The 26,400-nt window shown below is 50.2% G+C and overlaps 1 protein-coding gene across 2 annotated transcripts in view; it reads right to left on the bottom strand.

The window, feature by feature from the left end:
* Positions 1-3,498, bottom strand: part of LOC139753737 (uncharacterized) — an 822,625-nt gene extending 819,127 nt beyond the window's left edge. For both annotated transcript variants that reach the window (XM_071670529.1, XM_071670534.1), the window contains exon 1: positions 3,339-3,498. The gene's annotated coding sequence lies outside the window, so the exon portion shown is untranslated. The remainder of the gene's footprint in view (positions 1-3,338) is intronic.
* Positions 3,499-26,400: the final 22,902 nt, after the last annotated feature.

Raw genomic sequence — 26,400 nt, 5'->3', positions numbered from 1 at the left:
GCAGTGAGTGAGGCAGTAAGTGGTTAGAGTCCTGCAGTGAGTGAGGCAGTAAGTGGTGTGAGTCCTGCAGTGAGTGAGGCAGTAAGTGGTGAGAGTCCTGCAGTGAGTGAGGCAGTAAGTGGTTAGAGTCCTGCAGTGAGTGAGGCAGTTAGTGGTGAGAGTCCTGCAGTAAATGAGGCAGTAAGTGGTGAGTCATGCACTGAGTGAGGCAGTAAGTGGTGAGAGTCCTCCTGTGAGTGAGGCAGTAAGTGGCAAGAGTCCTGCAGTGAGTAAGGCAATAAGTGGTGAGAGTCCTGCAGTGAGTGAGGCAGTAAGTGGCAAGAGTCCTGCAGTGAGTAAGGCAGTAAGTGGTGAGAGTCCTGCAGTGAGTGAGGTAGTAAGTGGTGTGAGTCCTGCAGTGAGTGAGGCAGTAAGTGGTGAGAGTCCTGCAGTGAGTGAGGCAGTAAGTGGTTAGAGTCCTGCAGTGAGTGAGGCAGTAAGTGGTGAGAGTCCTGCAGTAAATGAGGCAGTAAGTGGTGAGTCATGCATTGAGTAAGACAGTAAGTGGTGAGAGTCCTCCTGTGAGTGAGGCAGTAAGTGGTGAGAGTCCTGCAGTGAGTGAGGCAGTAAGTGGTGAGAGTCCTGCAGTGAGTGAGGCAGTACGTGGTGTGAGTCCTGCAGTGAGTGAGGCAGTAAGTGGTGAGAGTCCTGCAGTGAGTGAGGCAGTAAGTGGTGAGAGTCCTGCAGTGAGTGAGGCAGTAAGTGGTGAGAGTCCTGCAGTGAGTGAGGCAGTAATTGGTGAGAGTCCTGCAGTGAGTGAGGCAGTAAGTAGTGAGTCCTACAGTGAGTGAGGAAGTAAGTGGTGAGAGTCCTGCAGTAAGTGAGGCAGTAAGTGGTTAGATTCTTGCAGTGAGTGAGGCAGTAAGTGGTGAGAGTTCTGCAGTGAGTGAGGCAGTAAGTGGTGAGAGTCCTGCAGTGAGTGAGGCAGTAAGTGGTGAGAGTCCTGCAGTGAGTGAGGCAGTAATTGGTGAGAGTCCTGCAGTGAGTGAGGCAGTAAGTAGTGAGTCCTACAGTGAGTGAGGCAGTAAGTGGTGAGAGTCTTGCAGTGAGTGAGGTAGTAAGTGGTGAGAGTCCTGCAGTGAGTGAGGCAGTGAGTGGTGAGAGCCCTGCAGTGGGTGAGGCAGTAAGTGGTGAGAGTCCTGCAGTGAGTGAGGTAGTAAGTGGTGAGAGTCCTGCAGTGAGTGAGGCAGTAAGTGGTGAGAGTCCTGCAGTGAGTGAGGCAGTAAGTGGTGCGAGTCCCGCAGTGGGTGAGGCAGTAAGTGGTGTGAGTTCTGCAGTGAATGAGGCAGTAAGTGGTGAGAGTCCTGCAGTGAGTGAGGCAGTAAGTGCTGAGAGTCCTGCAGTGAGTGAGGCAGTAAGTGGTGAGAGTCTTGCAGTGAGTGAGGCAGTAAGTGGTGAGAGTCCTGCAGTGAGTGAGGCAGTAAGTGGTGAGAGCCCTGCAGGAGTGAGGCAGTAAGTGGTGAGAACCCTTCAGTGAATGAGGCAGTAAGTGGTGAGAGTTCTCTAGTGAGTGAGGCAGTAAGTGGTGAGAGTCCTGCAGTGAGTGAGGCAGTAAGTGGTTAGAGTCCTGCAGTGAGTGAGGCAGTAAGTGGTGTGAGTCTTGCAGTGAGTGAGGCAGTAAGCGGTGTGAGTTCTGCAGTGAGTGAGGTAGTAAGTGGTGAGAGTCCTGCAGTGAGTGAGGCAGTGAGTGGTGAGAGTTCTGCAGTGAGTGAGACAGTAAGTGGTGAGAGTCCTGCAGTGAGTGAGGCAGTAAGTGGTGAGAGTTCTGCAGTGAGTGAGGCAGTAAGTGGTGTGAGTCCTGCAGTGAGTGAGGCAGTAAGTGGTGTGAGTTCTGTAGTCAGTGAGGCAGTAAGTGGTGAGAGTCCTGCAGTGAGTGAGGCAGTAAGTGGTGTGAGTCCTGCAGTGAGTGAGGCAGTAAGTGGTGTGAGTCTTGCAGTGAATGAGGCAGTAAGTGGTGTGAGTCCTGCAGTGAGTGAGGCAGTAAGTGGTGTGAGTTCTGTAGTCAGTGAGGCAGTAAGTGGTGAGAGTCCTGCAGTGAGTGAGGCAGTAAGTGGTGTGAGTCCTGCAGTGAGTGAGGCAGTAAGTGGTGTGAGTTCTGTAGTCAGTGAGGCAGTAAGTGGTGAGAGTCCTGCAGTGAGTGAGGCAGTAAGTGGTGTGAGTCCTGAAGTGAGTGAGGCAGTAAGTGGTGTGAGTTCTGTAGTGAGTGAGGCAGTAAGTGGTGAGAGTCCTGCAGTGAGTGAGGCAGTAAGTGGTGAGAGTCCTGCAGTGAGTGAGGCAGTAAGTGGTGAGAGTTCTGCAGTGAGTGAGGCAGTAAGTGGTGAGAGTCCTGCAGTGAGTGAGGCAGTAAGTGTCGAGAGTTCTGCAGTGAGTGAGGCAGTAAGTGGTGTGAATCCTGCAGTGAGTGAGGCAGTAAGTGGTGTGAGTCCTGCAGTGAGTGAGGCAGTAAGTGGTGAGAGTCCTGCAGTGAGTGAGGCAGTAATTGGTGAGAGTTCTGCAGTGAGTGAGGCAGTAAGTGGTGAGAGTTCTGCAGTGAGCGTCAGCAGCCAGCTGAGCTCCACCCGCCATAGGGGTACCATGCTGACAGGTAAGGCAGCCACGACCCCGTTACTACAACCCTTCCCACCACAACCACTAAGTCTCATTCAAATCATCTTATTCTTAACGTTCCATTTGCTGCAGTTATCTTGAGATATGTCTTAGAAGGAGAATGTGGCTTTACAATTAATAGGTGATGGTGTTGAGGGTTGTTATAGACAGAGGCCACTGTCCTCGTTTCGTTTAACCGCTTCTTCGCAATATCCAGATGTCTAATAAAAAGGTTATGCGTTTAGTAATATTCAGTATGATATAAACTTGGTTTTCAAAGTGTCAGTTGTTCCAGGACGTCAACTAATTCAGAATTAATTTTGCGTTTCGTAAACCTTGAAGTGGGCTGAGCGAGAGGCAGAACACTTTCAGCTCTCATGATGGCTGCTGTGATGTCTGGCCCCTGCACGAGTTGGTGTTGCCCCATGTGGCCTACTGTATGGCACTCCACACATTATACTTCACTCTGGGAAGCCATACACTCAACACTGTTAACTCTTAGTAGCACTCAGACTTCCTCGCAAAGGTAAACAGCACCAGTGTTATGAACCTTTACTTACCACCTTTCTAACCAGACAACAAGCACAAGAGGCACCAGATACAAGCCAACAACTGGGAAATGCCCGTCTGGACTGGACCTAACCGCACATGATGAACGGCACGGATGCCCAGCATGTTGCTGTGAGTTTGTACACAGTATGGTGGTGACTTACCTTGCCCGAGAGAACTCCAGCTTGTGACAAAGATCACGGCCTCGTCCTCCTGTAGACATACACAGGTAGATCCAGTTCGATAAATCCCGCGAGAGAGAAGGTTGGGACGGTTCTGACCGCGCGACACACACACACGTGCTGCTCTTGGCCTGAGTCAGCCGCAACTGCCCAACTAGCGAAACTGAGAGTTAGGCGAACCTGCCGACCTCCGTACTCGTGTTTGTTCGTCCGTCCGCCCGCCTCTCTCTCTCTCTCTCTCTCTCTCTCTCTCTCTCTCTCTCTCTCTCTCTCTCTCTCTCTCTCTCTCTCCTCTTGGCATGATCATGTAGCTTGATGGTACCCACCACTGTGGGATACAGTAAGTTATTTCCTGCATCATAAGTTGCTCCCGGGCCAACACTGATGTTAGATAGACCCAGGTCAGGGCTCCCCTCTCCTCACTATCACAACACAGGCTACGGACCTCAACTCTATCACACGTTCCTGGCTACAGGCCGTCGTCAGTAAAGCCCTGGCTACAGACCTTCAACCACAAACCACAGCCCAGGCTACTATCTGTCAAACGCGTCACTACAGCCCAAAATACGACGACCCGGGCTACGGGGCCTCAAGCCCTTCACCACAGCCCCAGCTATTGCCCCTCAACCCCTGTCACCAAGGACCAGGTTACAAATTCTCAACCACATCACTACAGTCTTTCTTATGGGTTCTCAGCCCATCACTGCAGTCTAGATTACAGGCTCTCAACCCCATCACTACAGTCATGATTACGGGTTCTTAACACCATCACTATAGTCCGGGTTAGGGGTTCTCAACCCCATCACTACTGGCCCTTAACCTTGTCACCACAGCCCTGGTTACGGGCCCTCAACACCGTTAACGCAATTCGAACAATGCTCCCTTACCATTGTTACCACAGCTCGGGCTACGGGATTTAAACCCCCTTAACATTAACTACCTGCCCTCAACCCCATCACCACAGCTCGCTTTCTGGGCCCTGAACACCGTCAACAAAGCCTCAACTAAGGTACCTCAACACCGTCACCACAGCCCGGGATAAGGGCCTTGAACACCGCAGCCCGAGTTACGGGTTCTCAGAACCGTTACCGCAGTCCAGGTTTCCGGTCCTCAACACCGTCACCACAGTCCGTGTTACAGGCCCTCAACACCGTCACCACAGCCAGGGTTACGGGCCCTGAATCCCAGTAACACGACCCTGGGTACGAGCCCTTAACACTGTCATCACAATCCTAGTTATGGGACCTGAACACCGCCACCACAGCCCCGACTACTTGTTCTCAATCGCGTCACCAGAGCTCTGGCTACGTACCCTCAACGTTGTAACCATAGCTCGGGTTAAAAGGTTCTTATCCCCGTCATCACGATCATTACTACGGACCCTTAACACTTTCACCACAGCTCGGGCTACCGGCTCTCAGTAACGTCGCCACAGCTCTGGTTACGGACCCTCAACACCGTCAACACAGCCCTGGCTACCGAACTTCATCCCCATAACCACCATCCCATAACCTCAGCCCTGGCTACGAGCCTTCAACCCCGTCACCACAGCACGAGCGACCTCTCCCTAATTTCGTCACAACGCCCGGGGCTACAGGCCCTCAACCTCCTCACTACAATCTCGGCTACAAGCCTTCAACTCCGTCACCACAGCCAGGCTACTGGCTCTCGCCACTGTTGCCACAGCCCGGGCTACTGACCTTTAACACTGTAACCATATCCCTGGTTGCGGGCCCTGAATACTTCACCACAACACTGGTTCAGGGCCCTTAACCCCGTCACCACAGCCTTGGCTACGGGCCCTAACACTGCTAGACCCTCAACCCCATCATCACAATGCGGGTTACGGGCCCTCAACCCCGTAATCACAGCAAGGACTACGGACCCTCAATACGCTCACCACAGTCCTGGATATGGGCCCTCAACGTCGTCATCACATCCCTGGTTACAGGCCTCTAACACTGTCCTTCTGGTTACGGGCCCTCACTATTGTCACCACAGCTTGACTACGGGTTGTCATCATTGTAACAACATCCTGGACTACGGGCCCTGAACCCCATCACCACAGCCTTGGCTACAGGTCCTGAACACCGTAACCACAGCCAGGACTACGGACTCTTAACCCCTTTGTCACAGCCCTTACTATGGGCCATTAAAACTGTCAACACAGCCTAAGATGCGGGCCCTCAATGCCCTCACCACAGCCCTGTCTACGGGCTTTCACTACTAATATTTCAGTCCAAGCTACGGGCCCTTAACACTATTATCACAGCCCGGGATAAGGGCCTTCAACCCCTTAACCACAGCCAGCGCCACGTGTCCTCATCTCCGTAACCACAGCCCGGGCTACGGTCCCTCAATATCTTCACCACAGCCCTGGATACCTGGCCCTCATCACCTAAACCACAACCCTATATTATCCGTAACAACAGCTCTGGTAACAGACCCCAAACAACGTCACCACAGCTCTGGCTACAGGCCCCCAACATCGCCAACACAGCTCTGGCTACAGGCCCCAAACACCGCCACCACAGCTCTAGTTATAGACCCCAACACCTTTACCACAGCTCTGGTTACAGACACCTAACACCGTCACCTCAGCTCTGGCTAAAGGCCCCTAACATCGCCAACACAGCTCTGGCTACAGGCCCCAAACACCGTCACCACAACTCTAGTTACAGACCCCAACACCTTCACCACAGCTCTGGTTACAGAAACCTAACACCGTCGCCTCATCTCTGGCTACAAGCCCCTAACACCGTCACCACAACTCTGGCTACAAGTCCCTAAGACCGTCACCTCAGTTCTGGCTACAAGGCACTAACACCGTCACCACAACTCTGGCTACAAGGCTCTAACACCGTCACCACAATTCTGATAACAGGCCCCTAACACCGTCACCACAGCTCTGGTTACAAGCTCCTTAACCCCCATCATCAGAGCAATTACTCAGAGCTCTTAACACGGTCACCACGGTCCAGGTTACGAGCCCTCGTTTTAGTCACCTCAGCCCAACCTACCATCATCGAAACCTAGACAACGGGCCTTCAACCCCTCAACCACAGCCCCGGGTACTGGCCCCAGCCTCGACAACAGGGCTCGGGCTAAGGGCCCTAAACACCGTAATGGCTACAAGGCTCTTAATTCCTTCATCACAGCCATTACAATGATCCCTAAACTCCTTCACTACAACCGAGTACGGGTGCTCAACACCATCAAAACCCAGGCTACTGGTACTGACTACCCTCACCACAGCCCGGGCTACGGGCACTGACTACCCTCACCACAGCCCGGGCTACGGGCACTGACTACCCTCACCACAACCCGGGCTACGGGCACTGACTACCCTCACCACAACCCGGGCTACGGGCACTGACTACCCTCACCACAGCCCGGGCTACGGGCACTCACCATCGTCAAAACAACCCGGCCTATGGATCTTCAACCTAGACCACAGTCCGAGCTACAGGACGACAACCCATAACCACACCCCTGGTTAGGGGCCTACAACCCCGGTACTGCAGCAAGAAAGTCGAGCCCTTAACCTTGTCACCACACCCTGGGATACGGAGCCTCAACCCCATCACTATAACCTGGTAACGGACCACCAACCCCGTCACCACAGCCCGGATCACCGGCCCTCATTACCGTCACTACAGCTTGGCTATTGGTTCTCAACACCGTCCCTACAGCCCTTGCAACATGCCTCACCATTGTCACCACAGCCTGACAATACCGTAACCATATCCTGGGCTTCAACCTCTCAATCCCGTCACCACACCTCTGGCTACGAGCCTTGATAACCCTTACCACAGCCCGAGCTATGAGGTCTAAACTCCGTCATCACAACCCTTGCCCCGAACCCTCGGCACCAGTACCGCAGCCCTGGCTGCGGGTTCTCATTACCATTACATCAGCCTAGGCTACGGGCCCTCAAACCCTTAATACAGCCCGGGTTACGAGCGTTGAACCCCATAACCACAGTTCTACCTTCTGGCCTTCAACCCCGCCATCACAGCCCTGCTACGGGCCCTCGACACCGTAACCACATCCCGGGGCTACAAGGCCCTTAAACCTATCATCACATCTCTGGCTATGGGTCCTTAACACCAGGCTATGGGCCCTCAACCCTGCCACGATAGTGTAGGTTGCAGGCCCTAAACACAGCCACCCTAAACACAGGCTACGGGCCCTAAACACCGTCACCACAGCTCGCGTTGTGGGCCCTCAGCACCTTCACCGCGGCCTTGTTTATAGGCTCTCACTACCGTCAACACAGCCCTGGCTACGGACCATCAACACCGTCAACACAGCCCTGGCTACGGACCATCAACACCATCAACACAGCCCTGGGTACGGACCATCAACACCGTCAACACAGCCCTGGCCACGGACCATCAACACCGTCAACACAGCCCTGGGCACGGACCATCAACACCGTCAACACAGCCCTGGCTACGGACCATCAACACCGTCAACACAGCCCTGGCTACTGACCATCAACACCGTCAACACAGCCCTGGGTACTGACCATCAACACCGTCAACACAGCCCTGGCTACTGACCATCAACACCGTCAACACAGCCCTGGCCACGGACCATCAACACCATCAACACAGCCCTGGTCACGGACCATCAACACCGTCAACACAGCCCTAGGTACTGACCATCAATACCGTCAACACAGCCCTAGGTACTGACCATCAATACCGTCAACACAGCCCTGGGTACTGACCATCAACACCGTCAACACAGCCCTGGCCACGGACCATCAACACCGTCAACACAGCCCTGGGCACGGACCATCAACACCGTCAACACAGCCCTGGCTACGGACCATCAACACCGTCAACACAGCCCTGGCTACTGACCATCAACACCGTCAACACAGCCCTGGGTACTGACCATCAATACCGTCAACACAGCCCTGGGTACTGACCATCAATACCGTCAACACAGCCCTGGGTACTGACCATCAATACCGTCAACACAGCCCTGGGTACTGACCATCAATACCGTCAACACAGCCCTGGGTACTGACCATCAATACCGTCAACACAGCCCTGGGTACTGACCATCAACACCGTCAACACAATCCAACCTATGGACCTTCAACCCCGTTACCATAACTCGAGCTACGGGCTCTTAACTCCGTTACCACAGCCTGGGATAAGAGCCCACAACCCTGTCACCACAGCCTTGGCTACGGGTCCTAACAACACCAACACAGGCTGGGATACAGGCCCCTAACCCTATAACCACAGCTTTGGCTTCAAGGGATTAACATTGTCACTTCAGCCTAGCAACGGGTCCTCAACACTGTCTCCACAATCCTGGCGCCTGGCTCGCGCTCCCGCCGCCACTGCCGCGGTTACGGGTCCTCAACACCGTCAACACAGCCAGGACTACGGGCCCTCAACTCGTGATTTGGTTACGGGCCCTCAACCCTATCACCACAATCCGTGCTACGCCCGTCAACTCCGTCACCAAAGCCCAGACCACGGACCCTCAACCCCTTCACTACAACCTTGGCTACAGGCTTTCGACCTCGTCACCACAACCTGGAGGCCCTCAACACCGTCACCATAACCTGGACCACGGGCCCTCAACACTTTTACCACAGTCCTGGATACTGGCCCTCATCACAGTTCCCACAGCCTAACTTCATTCCCTCAAGATCCTAACTACATCCCGGACAACAGACCCTCACCCTGAATACAACACAATAACCACAGCCCTTACCACGGTGTCACAACAGCCCTTACCACGGTGTCACAACAGCCCGGACCACGGGCTCTGGACACCTTCACCTCAGCCCTGGCACTGGGTCCTCATGACCGTCACCACAGAGCTGGTTACAGGCCCTCGACACCAACCCCAGCCTAGATTATGAGCCTTCAACCCTGTAACCACAGCCCAGCCTAGTGGTCCTAAACACCATATCCACAGCCCTGGTGTCGGGCTCTCAACCTCGTCCACACAGGCTTGGCTACTGGCTTTTAACCCCATCACCATAGCTCAGTTATGGGCCTCAACTCCCTCAACTCCGTCATTTCAACCTAGATCATGGGCCCTCAACACCGTCACTACAACTCGGGTTATGGGCCCTAAGGACCGTCATCACAGCTCTGGCTACGGGCCCTCAAAACTGTCGCCACTGACCTGGCCATGGCCCTCATCACTGTCCACAGTGTGGGGGCTTTCAATCCTGTCACTATACCATTTCTTACGGGCTCAGCCCCGGCACTACCCTGGCTACGGGCCCTCATCCCCGTCGAGTAGTCCTCACTGGCCCTCAGCTCCGTCTCCACACAGCTGCACGGATCCCCGACACCATCCCTCAGCCCAGACTACAAACCCTCAACACCAGCCCCACGGCCCCGTTTACTGGCCCTCTTCGCTGTCACCACAGCCTGGCTACAGGCCCTCAACACCGTAAGCTCATCCCAGACAACGGACCCTTACCCTGTCACGGACCCCAAACAAAGACAGGACTATAGGCTCTCAACCTCATCATTACTGCCCTTACTATAGGCCCATGATACCATCATCATAGAGCCCGGGCTACGAGCTCTCATCCCCGCCACTACAGCCCGGGCTACAGGCCCTCAACACCGATACCTCAGCCTGGGTTACGATTCCTCAACACCTTCACTACAGCCCGGGTTACAGGCCCTCAACACCGTCACCATAGCCCTGGTTAGAGGTCCTGAACCCCATCACCACAACCCGGGCCACGGTTCCTCAACCCCGTCACCACGAATTTAGCTACGGCTCTAAACAACTGTCGCCTTATCCCTGGCTGAGGAGGACCTTCAGCTCCGTCACCACAGCCAGGGCCACGGAACCGTGACCGTCACCATAGGCCGGACCACAGGCCCTCATCTCCACAATCAAAGCTCTGACTTTGAGCTCCCAACTCCCTCACTACAACCCGAACCACAGACCCTCAACCCTTCCAGCCCTGATTACGGGTCTTCTACATCATTGTGACAGCCTGGGCTACGGGCCCTAGACCCCGTCACCACAGCGTGAGTTACGGACTCTCAACACCGTCACCACAACCCTAGCTTCGTTTTCTGAACACTTTAACCACAGCCCTAGCTAAAGGCTCTCACCTCCATCATTACAGTCTGGGTTAGGGGTCCTCAACACCGTCACCACAGCCCAGGTTACGGACCCTCAACATCATTCCACAGCCCTGCCTACGGGCCCTTAACCCAGTCGCCACAATCCAGGCTAGGGTCCTTCAACTCCTTCATCATAGCCCAGGTTATGGCCTCTAAACACCGTCAACATAGCCCGAGCTTTGGGCTCACAACCCGGTCATCACAACTTCGTTATCACAGTTTGTGGCACGGACCCTCAGTACCGGTACCACAACCCGGACTTCGGGCCCTCAACAACGTTACCACAACTGTGGCTACGGACCTCAATATTGTAGCCACGGCCCGAGCCACGGGTCCCTCATCACCGTCATCACAACCCAGGTTACGGGCCATCAGGTCCGTTACTTTGACCGCAGTTACGGGGCGTCAACCCCTTCACCACAGCTCTGGTCATGGGCCCCCAATACCGTCACCTTAAACACGTCTACGAGTCCTCAAAAACTTCAAAAATTCCCGGAATTCGGCCCTCAGCACTTTCATCGCAGCCCGGTCAACGGGCCCTTACACTCTCATCACAGCTGAGGCCACGGGCCCTCAACACCATCACCGCAAGCCTTGTTACTGGTTCTCATCAACGTTATCAAGGCTCGATCTACGGGCCTTCAACAGGACCCGGAATACAGGCCCTCATCATCTTTATCAAGGCTCGGAATACAGGCCCTCATCATCTTTATCAAGGCTCGGAATACAGGCCCTCATCACCTTCATGACAGCGTGAACTACGGGCCCTCATCACCTTCATGACAGCGTGAACTACGGGCCCTCATCGCCTTCATGACAGCGTGAACTACGGGCCCTCATCACCTTCATGACAGCGTGAACTACGGGCCCTCATCACCTTCATGACAGCGTGAACTACGGGCCCTCATCGCCTTCATGACAGCGTGAACTACGGGCCCTCATCGCCTTCATGACAGCGTGAACTACGGGCCCTCATCGCCTTCATGACAGCTTGAACTACGGGCCCTCATCACCTTCATGACATCACAGCACGGACTACGGGCCCTCATCACAGTCTGGGTTACGAGTAGCTCTAGCCACGGGATGGTCAGCACAGCACCATCGTGCTCACAGCATCACTCACCACAGGACTGTATGCTAACCAGTTCTTATTTACCAAAGTGATCGAGTGATGTTGACTGTCAACTGCAGCCTCAGGCACTTCATTCTTAGCGGGACTTCCGGCTGCCTTTCAGCAAAATGCCGTTCCTCTATAACTCTATTTCTTTTTTTTTCTCTACTATAAACTGGTTTATATTGCTTCTGAAGCAGGTAGCATTTGTTCCTCTAGTGATCTCATGCCGCTTAGATTCTAAGCTGGTAAATGCAGTACAAATCCCTCACTACCTTCTGTACATTCCAGTTTTCTGTCGATCCGTCTCGGGGTATCCTCACGGCGATAATCCACGGCCACCATCACCCCTTCTGCGGCCAGACACCTGCCTCCGTGGGACCTGACTTAATGACCACCCTGTAGGTGGCTTTACCTGCGATATGCAACGGGTCATACGGATAGTGGCATTACCATGCGAGAAGCGACCATCACCATCCAACATTCAGGAAGTGATAACGCTGTTATACTATGCAACATAGTCTCTTAGCTCGGTTATTTAGTCCTCAGCGTCCACGAAGCACGCATCACCGACGTACAGTTCCTGGGATCAAGGAACCATCTGAACAGCTCTCTGGTTCACCTTTTGTAGAGACGATCTCACGAATCCAGTTCCCTGCTGGGGTAACGTTGCCTCAGGTTCGGGGTTCTGCTGTTCTTGTCTGCCAAGACTTCCGTCGACTGTAAAAAAGAAAAGACTTCCTGACCATCTTAGGAGGATGTATACCTATAATGTAAACACATCAGTAACTGTATGACATCATCGCAATATTTGTGTCCTCACGAACTATAAAGATATATTTTCAAAACTTTGATGTCGTTGTATGCAATACGGTACACTTTCCTTCCTCTCATGCCTTTCACAAGGCAGGTCTAATGCTATTATCCAGACAATGTGATCCCATTCTCTATACAGAGAAACAGCTTCTTCACCAAAGGCTAACGCAATTTCCCCTGACGACCAATAAACGATTTTATATTTCATGTGATCTGCAGGCAAGAGGAACACTATTGCCCGTACTGCTATACTATCATCATACATCCATGTCCAGTGCTGGGTAATATTTCACTCTCGGTAGGTATACATGTGTGTATATATGTATGAATGTATGAATATATATATATATATATATATATATATATATATATATATATATATATATATATATATATATATATATATATATATATATATATATATATATATATATATATATATTTTCATACTATTCGCCATTTCCCGTGATAGCGAGGTAGTGTTAAGAACAGAGGACTGGTCTTTTGAAGGAATATCCTCACCTGGCCTCCTTCTCTGTTCCTTCTTTTGGAAAATTAAAAAAAAAAAAACAAGAGGGGAGGATTTCCAGCCCCCCGCTCCCTTCCCTTTTAGTCGCCTTCTACGACACGCAGGAAATACGTGGGAAGTATTCTTTTTCCCCTATCCCCAGGGATAATATATATATATATATATATATATATATATATATATATATATATATATATATATATATATATATATATATATATATATATATATATATATATATATATATAAGCGCCTCTTCGCAAACGGAACTACCTTGGCCCACCAGTGATGCTAATACGTTTGTGAATCGGGAACCATTGCAACACAAACCTCGCCAGGTGGTAGAGTTTCCCGCAGTGTATCGAGACAGACTTCCCCAGAACTTTTTTTAAAGAGGAAGTAAATGTTTATAGTTGTGTTACTGGAGTGATAGTTTTCATATATGGTGTTTTGACAAGAAAATAGTGAAATTGGAGAAAAATGTAGCTTAGACATTGAAGCTTATTGATACAGTGGTTAAATTGATGAGAACTGCTATTGACGTTTGTGTAAATAAATTATACATTTCCTTTTTCCATAGCCAGAGGTTGAACCATTATGTGACATTCATTTTTTCATTCATTTCAAGCCAGAAGTTTCAGTTTTCTAAATTGTTTCTCACATTTTTCATATGTATATATATGTATGTGTGTGTGTGTGTGTATATGAGCGTATGTATGTGTATGTGTGTGTATGTGTATATGTATATATATATATGTATATTATCCATGGGAATAGGGGTGAAAGAATACTTCCCACGTATTCCTCGCGTGTCGTAGAAAGCGACTAGAGGGGACCGGAGCGGGGGGCCAGAAATCCTCCCCTCCTTGTATTAACTTTCTAAAATGGGAAACAGAAGAAGGAGTCACGCGGGGAGTGCTCATCCTCCTCGAAGGCTCAGAGTGGGGTGCCTAAATGTGTGTGGATGTAACCAAGATGTGAAAAAAGGAGAGATAGGTAGTATGTTTGAGGAAAGGAACCTGGATGTTTTGGCTCTGAGTGAAACGAAGCTCAAGGGTAAAGGGGAAGAGTGGTTTGGGAATGTCTGGGGAGTAAAGTCAGGGGTTAGTGAGAGGACAAGAGCAAGGGAAGGAGTAGCAATACTCCTGAAACAGGAGTTGTGGGAGTATGTGATAGAATGTAAGAAAATAAATTCTCGATTAATATGGGTAAAACTGAAAGTTGATGGAGAGAGGTGGGTGATTATTGGTGCATATGCACCTGGGCATGAGAAGAAAGATCATGAGAGGCAAGTGTTTTGGGAGCAGCTGAATGAGTGTGTTAGTGGTTTGATGCACGAGACCGCGTTATAGTGATGGGTGATTTGAATGCAAAGGTGAGTAATGTGGCAGTTGAGAGAATAATTGGTATACATGGGGTGTTCAGTGTTGTAAATGAAAATGGTGAAGAGCTTGTAGATTTATGTGCTGAAAAAGGACTGATGATTGGGAATACCTGGTTTAAAAAGCGAGATATACATAAGTATACTTATGTAAGTAGGAGAGATGGCCAGAGAGCGTTATTGGATTACGTGTTAATTGACAGGCGTGCGAAAGAGAGACTTTTGGATGTTAATGTGCTGAGAGGTGCAACTGGAGGGATGTCTGATCATTATCTTGTGGAGGCTAAGGTGAAGATTTGTATGGGTTTTCAGAAAAGAAGAGTGAATGTTGGGGTGAAGAGGGTGGTGAGAGTAAGTGAACTTGGGAAGGAGACCTGTGTGAGGAAGTACCAGGAGAGACTGAGTACAGAATGGAAAAAGGTGAGAACAATGGAAGTAAGGGGAGTGGGGGAGGAATGGGATGTATTTAGGGAATCAGTGATGGATTGCGCAAAAGATGCTTGTGGCATGAGAAGAGTGGGAGGTGGGTTGGTTAGAAAGGGTAGTGAGTGGTGGGATGAAGAAGTAAGAGTATTAGTGAAAGAGAAGAGAGAGGCATTTGGACGATTTTTGCAGGGAAAAAATGCAATTGAGTGGGAGATGTATAAAAGAAAGAGACAGGAGGTCAAGAGAAAGGTGCAAGAGGTGAAAAAAAAGGGCAAATGAGAGTTGGGGTGAGAGAGTATCATTAAATTTTAGGGAGAATAAAAAGATGTTCTGGAAGGAGGTAAATAAAGTGCGTAAGACAAGGGAGGAAATGGGAACTTCAGTGAAGGGCGCAAATGGGGAGGTGATAACAAGTAGTGGTGATGTGAGAAGGAGATGGAATGAGTATTTTGAAGGTTTGTTGAATGTGTTTGATGATAGAGTGGCAGATATAGGGTGTTTTGGTCGAGGTGGTGTGCAAAGTGAGAGGGTTAGGGAAAATGATTTGGTAAACAGAGAAGAGGTAGTAAAAGCTTTGCGGAAGATGAAAGCCGGCAAGGCAGCAGGTTTGGATGGTATTGCAGTGGAATTTATTAAAAAAAGGGGGTGACTGTATTGTTGACTGGTTGGTAAGGTTATTTAATGTATGTATGACTCATGGTGAGGTGCCTGAGGATTGGCGGAATGCGTGCATAGTGCCATTGTACAAAGGCAAAGGGGATAAGAGTGAGTGCTCAAATTACAGAGGTATAAGTTTGTTGAGTATTCCTGGTAAATTATATGTGAGGGTATTGATTGAGAGGGTGAAGGCATGTACATAGCATCAGATTGGGGAAGAGCAGTGTGGTTTCAGAAGTGGTAGAGGATGTGTGGATCAGGTGTTTGCTTTGAAGAATGTATGTGAGAAATACTTAGAAAAGCAAATGGATTTGTATGTAGCATTTATGGATCTGGAGAAGGCATATGATAGAGTTGATAGAGATGCTCTGTGGAAGGTATTAAGAATATATGGTGTGGGAGGAAAGTTGTTAGAAGCAGTGAAAAGTTTTTATCGAGGATGTAAGGCATGTGTACGTGTAGGAAGAGAGGAAAGTGATTGGTTCTCAGTGAATGTAGGTTTGCGGCAGGGGTGTGTGATGTCTCCATGGTTGTTTAATTTGTTTATGGATGGGGTTGTTAGGGAGGTAAATGCAAGAGTTTTGGAAAGAGGGGCAAGTATGAAGTCTGTTGTGGATGAGAGAGCTTGGGAAGTGAGTCAGTTGTTGTTCGCTGATGATACAGCGCTGGTGGCTGATTCATGTGAGAAACTGCAGAAGCTGGTGACTGAATTTGGCAAAGTGTGTGAAAGAAGAAAGTTAAGAGTAAATGTGAATAAGAGCAAGGTTATTAGGTACAGTAGGGTTGAGGGTCAAGTCAATTGGGAGGTGAGTTTGAATGGAGAAAAACTGGAGGAAGTGAAGTGTTTTAGATATCTGGGAGTGGATCTGGCAGCGGATGGAACCATGGAAGCGGAAGTGGATCATAGGGTGGGGGAGGGGGCGAAAATTCTGGGAGCTTTGAAGAATGTGTGAAAGTCGAGAACATTATCTCGGAAAGCAAAAATGGGTATGTTTGAAGGAATAGTGGTTCCAACAATGTTGTATGGTTGCGAGGCGTGGGCTATGGATAGAGTTGTGCGCATGAGGATGGATGTGCTCGAAATGAGATGTTTGAGGACAATGTGTGGTGTGAGGTGGTTTGATCGAGTAAGTAACGTAAGGGTAAGAGAGATGTGTGGAAATAAAAAGAGCGTGGTTGAGAGAGCAGAAGAGGGTGTTTTGAAATGGTTTGGGCACATGGAGAGAATGAGTGAGGAAAGATTGACCAAGAGGATATATGTGTCGGAGGTGGAGGGAACGAGAAGTGGGAGACCAAATTGGAGGTGGAAAGATGGAGTGAAAAAGATTTTGTGTGATCGGGGCCTGAACATGCAGGAGGGTGAAAGGAGGGCAAGGAATAGAGTGAATTGGATCGATGTGGTATACCGGGGTTGACGTGCTGTCAGTGTCATGACCAGAGTGTCATGACCAGGATGTCATGACCAGGTGGCATAACCAGGATGCCATGACCAGGGTGTCATCATCAGGTGTCATGACGTAGGGTATCATGACTAGCGTGTCATGACCAGGTGTCATGACCAGGTGTCATGACCAGGATGTCATGACCAGGTGCCATGACCAGGTGTCATGACCAGGGTATCATGACCAGGGTGTCATGACCAGGTGTCATGACCAGGGTGTCATGACCAGGTGTCATGACCAATGCATCGTGACCAGGGTGTCTTGACCGGGGTGTCATGATCAGGTGTCATGACCAGGTGTCATGACCAGGGTATCATGACTAGGGTGTCATGACCAGGGTGTCAATACCACGTGTCATGACCAGGATATCACGACCAGGGTATCATGACCAGAATGTCATGACCAGGTGTCATGACCAGGGTATCATGACCAGGTGTCATGACCAGGGTGTCATGACCTAGGTATCATGAGCAGGTGTCATGACCAAAATGTCATGATCAGGGTGTGATGACCAGGTGTCATGACCAGGGTATCATGAACAGGGTGTTATGACCAGGGTGTTATGATCAGAGCGTCATGACCAGGGTGTCATGACAGATAAGTTGCTGAGAGAAATAATAAACGGAGTTGATGAAGGTTTAGGAATGAGTGGGTTTGGGGGAGGAGGTGGTTGAGTACTGAAGGACATCAGCAGCAGCACCACCACTACCACCACTACCACCACTACCACCATCAGCACCACTACCACCACCATCACCACCACCATCACCACCACTACCACCACCCTCAGCACCACCATCACCACCACTACCACCACCCTCAGCACCACCATCACCACCACTACCACCACCATCACCACCACCATCACCACCACCATCACCACCATCAGCACCACCATCACCACCACTACCACCACCCTCAGCACCACCATCACCACCACTACCACCACCATCAGCACCACCATCACCACCACTACCACCACCCTCAGCAGCACCACCACCACTACCACCACCATCAGCAGCAGCAGCGCCACCACTACCACCACCATCAGCACCACCATCACCACCACTACCACCACCCTGAGCAGCACCACCACCACTACCACCACCATCAGCAGCAGCACCAACACCAACACCACTACCACCACCCTCAGCAGCGCCACCACCACCACTACCACCATCCTCAGCAGCAGCAGCAGCAGCCGTAGCTGGCTATGACCAGCAAGAACTGGTCTCTGCCAAGTGCTTGTGACGTGAGTCTGACTTATGCGAATTCAATTTAAGTTTCTTTCCTACTGCCAACTCGGGCCGTCCTCTACACAGCTTGAAGCACTGGAGGAAAAAAAACGTTTAATTTCAGAGTGAGGCTCTGGTCCCTGGCCTGGCCCGGGCTGGGTGTTCCTCATGTTCCCCATGAGCAGGACGCTCTGGTACCTGGCCCGGGCTGGGTGTTCCTCATGTTCCCCATGAGCAGGACGCTCTGGTACCTGGCGCAGGTGTTCCTCATGTTCCCGTCCGTGGGCAGGAGGCTCACGTCTCTTGCCAGGGTGTTCTTCGTGTTTCCAGTGGGCAAGAGACCCTGCTCCCTGCCCAGGTATTCCCAATGTTTCCAAGTGCAGGTGGCTCTGGTTCCTGGCCCAGGCGTTCCCTATGTCCCCTGTGGCCAGGAAACTCTGGTCCCTGGCCAGGGTGTTCCTCGTGTTCCCCTTGGGCAGGAGGTTCTGGTCCCTGGCCCAGGTTTTCCTCATGTTCCCTTTGGTCAGGGGACTGTAGTCTCTGGCCCGGGTGTTCCCCATGTTCCTCTTGTGCAGGTAACTCTCGTCCCTTGCTAGAGTGTTCTTCATGTTCCCATGGACAGGAGGTTTTGGTCACCTTCCCGAGTGTTCCCCAAGTTCCCCATGGTCAGGAGGCTCTGCTCCCTGGACCGGGTGTTCCCAATGTTCCTCGTGGGCAGAATACTCTGCTCCCTGGACCGGGTGTTCCCCACGTTCCCCGTGGGCAAGATACTTTTGTCCCTGACCCAGATGGTTCGCATGTTGCCATGGGCAGGAAACTCTGGTCCCTAGTCTGGGTGTTCCCTGTGTTCCCAGTTGGCAAGTGATCCTGGTCACTGGTCCGTGTGTTCCTCAACTTCCCCGTAGGTAGGAAGCTCTGGTCTCTTGCCCGGGTGTTCCTTGTGTTCCCTGTGTGGGCAGGAAGCTTTGGTTCCTAGCCCGGATGATCCCCATGTTCGCTCTGGGGAGGACGTTCCGGTCCCTAGCCAGGATGTTCCTCATGTTTCCCCTGGACAACAGAATCCAGTCCCTGGCCCGGGTGTTCCTCATGTTCCCCTTGTACAGGAAGCTCTAGTCCCTGGCCCGGGTGTTCCTCATGTTCCCCTTGTACAGGAAGCTCTAGTCCCTGGCTAGGTTGTTCCTTCAGTTCTCCATGGGCAAGAGATTTTGGTCCCGTGGCCCGGGTTTTTCTCGTGTTCCCAATGGGCAAGAGGCTCTAACCCCTGCCTGGGTGTTTCCCAAGTACCCCATGGGCAAGCTCTGGTTCCCAGGTGGGTGTTCCTCGTGTTCACCGTGGGCAGGAGGCTCTGGTCCCTGGCCGGGTTTTCCTCATGTTCTCATGGACCAGGAAGCTCTGGTCCCTGGCCCGGGTGTTCCTCTTGCTCCTTATAGGCAGGATCCTCTAGTCCCTGGCCTGGGTGTTCCTCATGTTCCCTGTGGTTAAGAAGCTCTAGCTCCACACCTGGGTTTTCCTCAAGTTCCCCGTGGCCAGGTGGCTCTGGTCCCTGGCCGGGTATTCCTCATGTTCCTATGGACCAGGGAGCTGTGGTCCCTGGTCGGGGTGCTCCTCACGTCTCCCTCGGGCAGGGGACTGTAATCTCTGGCCCAAGTGTTCCTCATGTTCCCCGTGGGCAGGAAGCTTTGGTCCCTAGCCCTGGTGTTCCTCATGTTCCCCCGGGGACAGAAAGCTCTGGTCCCTGGCCCAGGTATTCCTCATAGTCCCATGGGCCAGGAACCTGTGGCCCCTGGCTAGGGTGTTCCTCATTTTCCCCTCGGGCAAGAAACTCTGGTCATTTGTCCGGGTGTTCCTCGTGTTCCCATACACCAGGAGGTTCTGGTCCCAGGCGCCGGATGTCCTTCATCTTCCTCGTGGGCAAGAGACACTAACACCTGTCCGGGTGATCCTCAATATCCCCATGGGCAGATGGCTCTGGTACCTGGCCCAGGTGTTCCTCATATTCCCTGTGAGTAGGAAGCTCTGGTCACTGGCTCGGGTGTTCCCCAAGTTCCCATTGGGCAAGAGACTTTGGTCCATAATCCGGATGTTCCCCATGTTTCCTGTGGGCAGGAGGTTCTGGTCCCTAGGCAGGGTGTTCATCGTGTTCTCATGGGCAAGAGGTTCTAACCCCTGCTCGGGTGTTCCTCAAGTTCCCCGTGGACAGGAGGTATTGGTCCCTGGCCCAGGTGTTCCTCGTGATCCACATGGTCGAGAGGCTCTGACCCTTGCCCAGGTGCGTCCCAAGCTCCCCGCGGGCAAGATGCTCCGTTACCGAGGCCTGGTGTTGTGTCCCCTGTGGGCAAGAGGCTTTGGTCCTTTGCCCATGTATTGCTCATGTTCCCATAAACTAGGCGGCTCTGGTCCCTGGCCCGGTTGTTCCTCATGTTCCCTGTGGGCAAGAGACTTTAACCCTGCCCGGGTGTTCCTCAAGTTCCCCAGGGGCGGGAAACTCTGGTCCCTGGTCTGAGTGTTCCTCATGTGCCCTATGGGCAAGAGGCTCTAGCCCATGGCCCCGGTGTTCCCCAAGTTCCCCGTGGGCAGACGTCTATTATCCCTGGCCGGGTATTACTCATGTTCCTATGGACCAGGAGGCTCAGGTCCCTAGCCAAGATGTTCCTCATGTTACCAGTGGGCAAGAGGCTCTAGTCCCTGGCCATGGTATTCCTCGTGTACCCTCTTGGCAGAAGGCTCTGTTCCCTGTCTTGGGTGTTCATGTTTCCCGCGGGCAAGTGGCTCTAGTCCCTGGGTAGGGTGTTCCTCGTGTTCCCCGTGGACAAGAGATTCTAGTCCCTGTCCAGGGCGTTTCTTGTGTTCTAAGTGGGCAGGAGGCACTGGTCCCTGGGTCAGGTGTTCCCCATGTTTCCCATAGGTAAGAGGCTCTATTCTCTGGCCTAGGTGTTCTTAAAGTTCCTTGGGCCAGAAGACTCTATTCCCTAGCCTGAATGTTCCTCATGTTCCACGTGGACAGGTAGCTCTGGTCCCCCGGCCCGGGTGTTCCTTGTGATCTCGTGAGCAGAGGGCTCTGGTCCCTGGCACGGGTGTTCCTCGTGTTCCCTGTAGGCAAAAGGCTCCAGTCTCTTGCCCGGGTGTTCCTCGTGTTCCCCCTGGGCAGGAGGCTCTGGTCTCTGGCCCGCGTGAACCTCATGATCCCATGGACCAGGACATTCTGGTCCCTGTCTCGGATGTTCCTAATCTTCTCTGTGGGCAGAAGACTCTAGTCCCTGGCACGAATGTTCCTCGTGTTCCTCGTGTGGAGGAAGCTCTGGTCCCTGGCTCTGGTATTCCTCATGTTCCCTTGGAACAGGAGGCTTTGGTCCTGCTCTGACTACTTTTGATGTTCCCCCAGAGCAAGAAGCTCTAGTCCCTGGCCCGGGTGTTCCTCATGTTCCCCGTGGGCGAGAGACCCTGGTCCCTGGCCGGGGTGTTCCTCATGTTACCCGTGGGCAAGAGACCCTGGTCCCTGGCCCGGGTGTTCCTCATGTTCCCCGTGGGCAAGAGACCCTGGTCCCTTGCCCGGATGTTCCCTATGTTCCCGTGGGCAGGAGGCTTTAGTACCTAGCCCGGGTGTTCCCCATTTTCCACGTGGGCAGGAAGCTCTGGTTCCTGGTCAGGGTGTTCTTCATGTTCTTCCTTGGGTTAAAGAATCTGGTCCTTTGCCCGGGTGTTCCTCATGATCCCCTGGACCAACAGGCTTTGGTCGCCGGATCGGGTGTTCCTCATGTTCCCGTGGGCAGAGAACTCTGGTCCTTGGTCTTGGTGTTCCTTATGTTCCTCATGGGCAAGTAGATCTAGCCCTTGCCCGGATGTTTCCCAAGTTCCCCTTGGGCAAAAGGTTCTGATCCCCAGCCCAGATATTTTTCCTACTGGTACACACACACACACACACACACACACACAAACACACGCAAATGATATATATATATATATATATATATATATATATATATATATATATATATATATATATATATATATATATATATATATATATATATATATATATATATATATATTTATTTATTTAGTTATTTATTTATTTATCTATTATACTTTGTCGCTGTCTCCCGCGTTAGCAAGATAGAGCAAGGAAACAGACGAAAGACTGGCTTAACCCACCCACATACACATGTATATACATGCACGTCCACACACGCACATATACATACCTATACATCTCAACGTATACAGATATATACACATGCAGACATATACATATAAACACATGTACATAATTCATACTGTCTGCCACCCCGCCACACATGAAATGACAACCCCCTCCCCCGCATGTGCGCGGGCAGCGCTAGGAAAAAGACAACAAAGGCCACATTCGTTCACGCTCAGTCTCTAGCTGTCATGTATAATGCACCGAAACCACAGCTCCCTTTCCACATCCAGGCCCCAAAACACTTTCCATGGTTTACCCCAGACGCTTCACATGCCCTGGTTCAATCCGTAAACAGCATGTCGACCCCGGTATACCATATCGTTCTAATTCACTCTATTCCTTGCACGCATTTCACCCTCCTGCATGTTCAGGCCCCGACCACTCAAAATCTTTTTCACTCCATCTTTGAACCTCTAATTTGGTCTTCCACTTCTCCACGTTTCCGCCACCTCTGACACATACATCCTCAGTCAATCTTTCCTCACTCAATCTCTCCATGTGACCAAACCATTTCAAAACACACTCTTCTGCTCTCTCAACCACACTCTTTTTATTACTGGTTGACTGGTTGACTGGTTGGTAAGGTTATTTAATGTATGTATGACTCACGGTGAGGTGCCTGAGGATTGGCGGAATGCGTGCATAGTGCCATTGTACAAAGGCAAAGGGGATAAGAGTGAGTGCTCAAATTACAGAGGTATAAGTTTGTTAAGTATTTCTGATAAATTATATGGGAGGGTATTGATTGAGAGGGTGAAAGCATGTACAGAGCATCAGATTGGGGAAGAGCAGTGTGGTTTCAGAAGTGGTAGAGGATGTGTGGATCAGGTGTTTGCTTTGAAGAATGTATGTGAGAAATACTTAGAAAAGCAAATGGATTTGTATGTAGCATTTATGGATCTGGAGAAGGCATATGATAGAGTTGATAGAGATGCTCTGAGAAGGTGTTAAGAATATATGGTGTGGGAGGCAAGTTGTTAGAAGCAGTGAAAAGTTTTTATCGAGGATGTAAGGCATGTGTACGTGTAGGAAGAGAGGAAAGTGATTGGTTCTCTGTGAATGTAGGTTTGCGGCAGGGGTGTGTGATGTCTCCATGGTTGTTTAATTTGTTCATGGATGGGGTTGTTAGGGAGGTGAATGCAAGAGTTTTGGAAAGAGGGGCAAGTATGAAGTCTGTTGGGGATGAGAGAGCTTGGGAAGTGAGTCAGTTGTTGTTCGCTGATGATACAGCGCTGGTGGCTGATTCATGTGAGAAACTGCAGAAGCTGGTGACTGAGTTTGGTAAAGTGTGTGAAAGAAGAAAGTTAAGAGTAAATGTGAATAAGAGCAAGGTTATTAGGTACAGTAGGGTTGAGGGTCAAGTCAATTGGGAGGTGAGTTTGAATGGAGAAAAACTGGAGGAAGTGAAGTGTTTTAGATATCTGGGAGTGGATCTGGCAGCGGATGGAACCATGGAAGCGGAAGTGTATCATAGGGTGGGGGAGGGGGTGAAAATTCTGGGAGCCTTGAAGAATGTGTGGAAGTCGAGAACATTATCTCGGAAAGCAAAAATGAGTATGTTTGAAGGAATAGTGGTTCCAACAATGTTGTATGGTTGCGAGGCGTGGGCTATGGATAGAGTTGTGCGCAGGAGGATGGATGTGCTGGAAATGAGATGTTTGAGGACAATGTGTGGTGTGAGGTGGTTTGATCGAGTAAGTAACGTAAGGGTAAGAGAGATGTGTGGAAATAAAACGAGCGTGGTTGAGAGAGCAGAAGAGGGTGTTTTGAAATGGTGTGGGCACATGGAGAGAATGAGTGAGGAAAGATTGACCAAGAGGATATATGTGTCGGAGGTGGAGGGAACGAGGAGAAGAGGGAGACCAAATTGGAGGTGGAAAGATGGAGTGAAAAAGATTTTGTGTGATCGGGGCCTGAACATGCAGGAGGGTGAAAGGAGGGCAAGGAATAGAGTGAATTGGAGCGATGTGGTATACCGGGGTTGACGTGCTGTCAGTGGATTGAATCGGGGCATGTGAAGCGTCTGGGGTAAACCATGGAAAGCTGTGTAGGTATGTATATTTTGCGTGTGTGGACGTATGTATATACATGTGTATGGGGGTGGGTTGGGCCATTTCTTTCGTCTGTTTCCTTGCGCTACCTCGCAAACGCGGGAGACAGCGACAAAGTAAAAAAAAAAAAAAAAAAAATCTTTCTTACCCTTTCATTACTTACTCGATCAAACCACCTCACACCACATATTGTCCTCAAACATCTCATTTCCAGCACATCTACCCTCCTCCTCACAACTCTATCTATAGCCCACGCCTCACAACCATATAACATTATTGGAATCACTATTCCTTCAAACATACCCATTTTTGCTCTCCAAGATAACTCTCTCGACTTCCACACATTTTACAACGCTCCCAGAAATTTCGCCACCTCCCCCACTCTATGATTCACTTCCGCTTCCATGGTTCCATCCGCTGCCAAATCCACTCCCAGATATCTAAAACACTTCTTTTCCTCCAGTTTTTCTCTATTTGAACTTACTTCCCAATTGACTTGTCCCTCAACCCTACTGTACCTAATAGCCTTCCTCTTATTCACATTTGCTCTCAGCTTTCTTCTTTCACACACTTTATCAAGCTCAGTCACCAACTTCTGCAGTTTCTCATCCGAATCAACCACCAGCGATGTATCATCAGCGAAACAACAACTGACTCACTTCCCAAGCTCTCTCATCCACTACAGACTGCATATTTGCCCTCTTCCCAAAACTCTTGCATTCACCTCCCTAACAACCCATCCATAAACAAATTAAACAACCATGGAGACATCACGCACCCCTGCCGCAAACCAACATTCACTGAGAACCAATCACTTTCCTCTCTTCCTACTCGTACAAATGCCTTACATCCTCCATATAAACTTTATACATATATCTGCCACTCTATCATCAAACACGTTCAACAAACCTTCAAAATACTCCATCTCCTCACATCACCACTACTTGTTATTATCTCCCCATTAGCCCCCTTCACCGATGTTCCCCTTTGTTCTCTTGTCTTACGCACTTTATTTACCTCCTTCCAAAGCATCCATTTATCCTCCCTAAAATTTAATCATACTCTCTCACCCCAACTTTCATTTGCCCTCTTTTTCACCTCTTGCACCTTTCTCTTGACTTCCTGCCTCTTTCTTTTATACATCTCTCAGTCATTTGCACTATTTCCCTGAAAAAATCGTCCAAATGCCTCTCTCTTCTCTTTCATTAATTATCTTACTTCTTCATCCCACCACTCACTACCCTTTCTAATCTGCCCACCTCCCACTTTTCTCAAACCACAAGCATCTTTTCGCAAGCCATCACTGCTTCCCTTAATACATCCCATTTCTACCCCACTCATCTTACATCATCTACTCTTACCTTTTTCCATTCTGCACTCAGTCTCTCCTGGTACTTTCTCACACAAGTCTCTTTCCTCTTTCCTCTCTGCATCCCAACATTCTCTCTTCTTTTCTAAAAACTACAAATCTTCATCTTCGCCTCCACAAGATAATGATTAGACATCCATCCAGTTGCACCTCTCAGCACATCAACATCCAAACATCTCTCTTTCGCGCGCCTATCAATTAACACTTATCCAATAACGCTCTCTGGCCATCTCTCCTACTTACATACGTATACTTATGTATATCTCTCTTTTTAAACCAGGTATTTCCAATCACCAATCCTTTTACAGTACATAAATCTACAAGCTGAACACCCCATGTACGCCAATTATACCCTCAACATGCGATTGTCTTGGACAATCGCATGTTTACCAAATGGCGTCCTAGCTTCGTCTGTTCGATGTATATCAACTGACTGTTAATATTCTCTCTTGTGTCTCCCCTGATGTGATTATTATACGAAAGCGCACTTGGGAACTTATCGTGTTTCATTTTCCACGTGGACTCATAGGAATATCTTCATCACACGCAAAATTGGGATCCTTTCCAATACATATATATATATATATATATATATATATATATATATATATATATATATATATATATATATACATATATATATATATATATATATATTATCCCTGGGGACAGTAGAGAAACAATACTTCCAACGTA

The sequence above is a fragment of the Panulirus ornatus genome, chromosome 15 (genome assembly GCF_036320965.1).
Source record: "Panulirus ornatus isolate Po-2019 chromosome 15, ASM3632096v1, whole genome shotgun sequence".
NCBI classification, from domain to species: domain Eukaryota; kingdom Metazoa; phylum Arthropoda; class Malacostraca; order Decapoda; family Palinuridae; genus Panulirus; species Panulirus ornatus.
The sequence above is the reverse complement of the archived record's forward strand: the minus strand, read 5'-3'. Positions and strand labels throughout refer to the sequence as shown.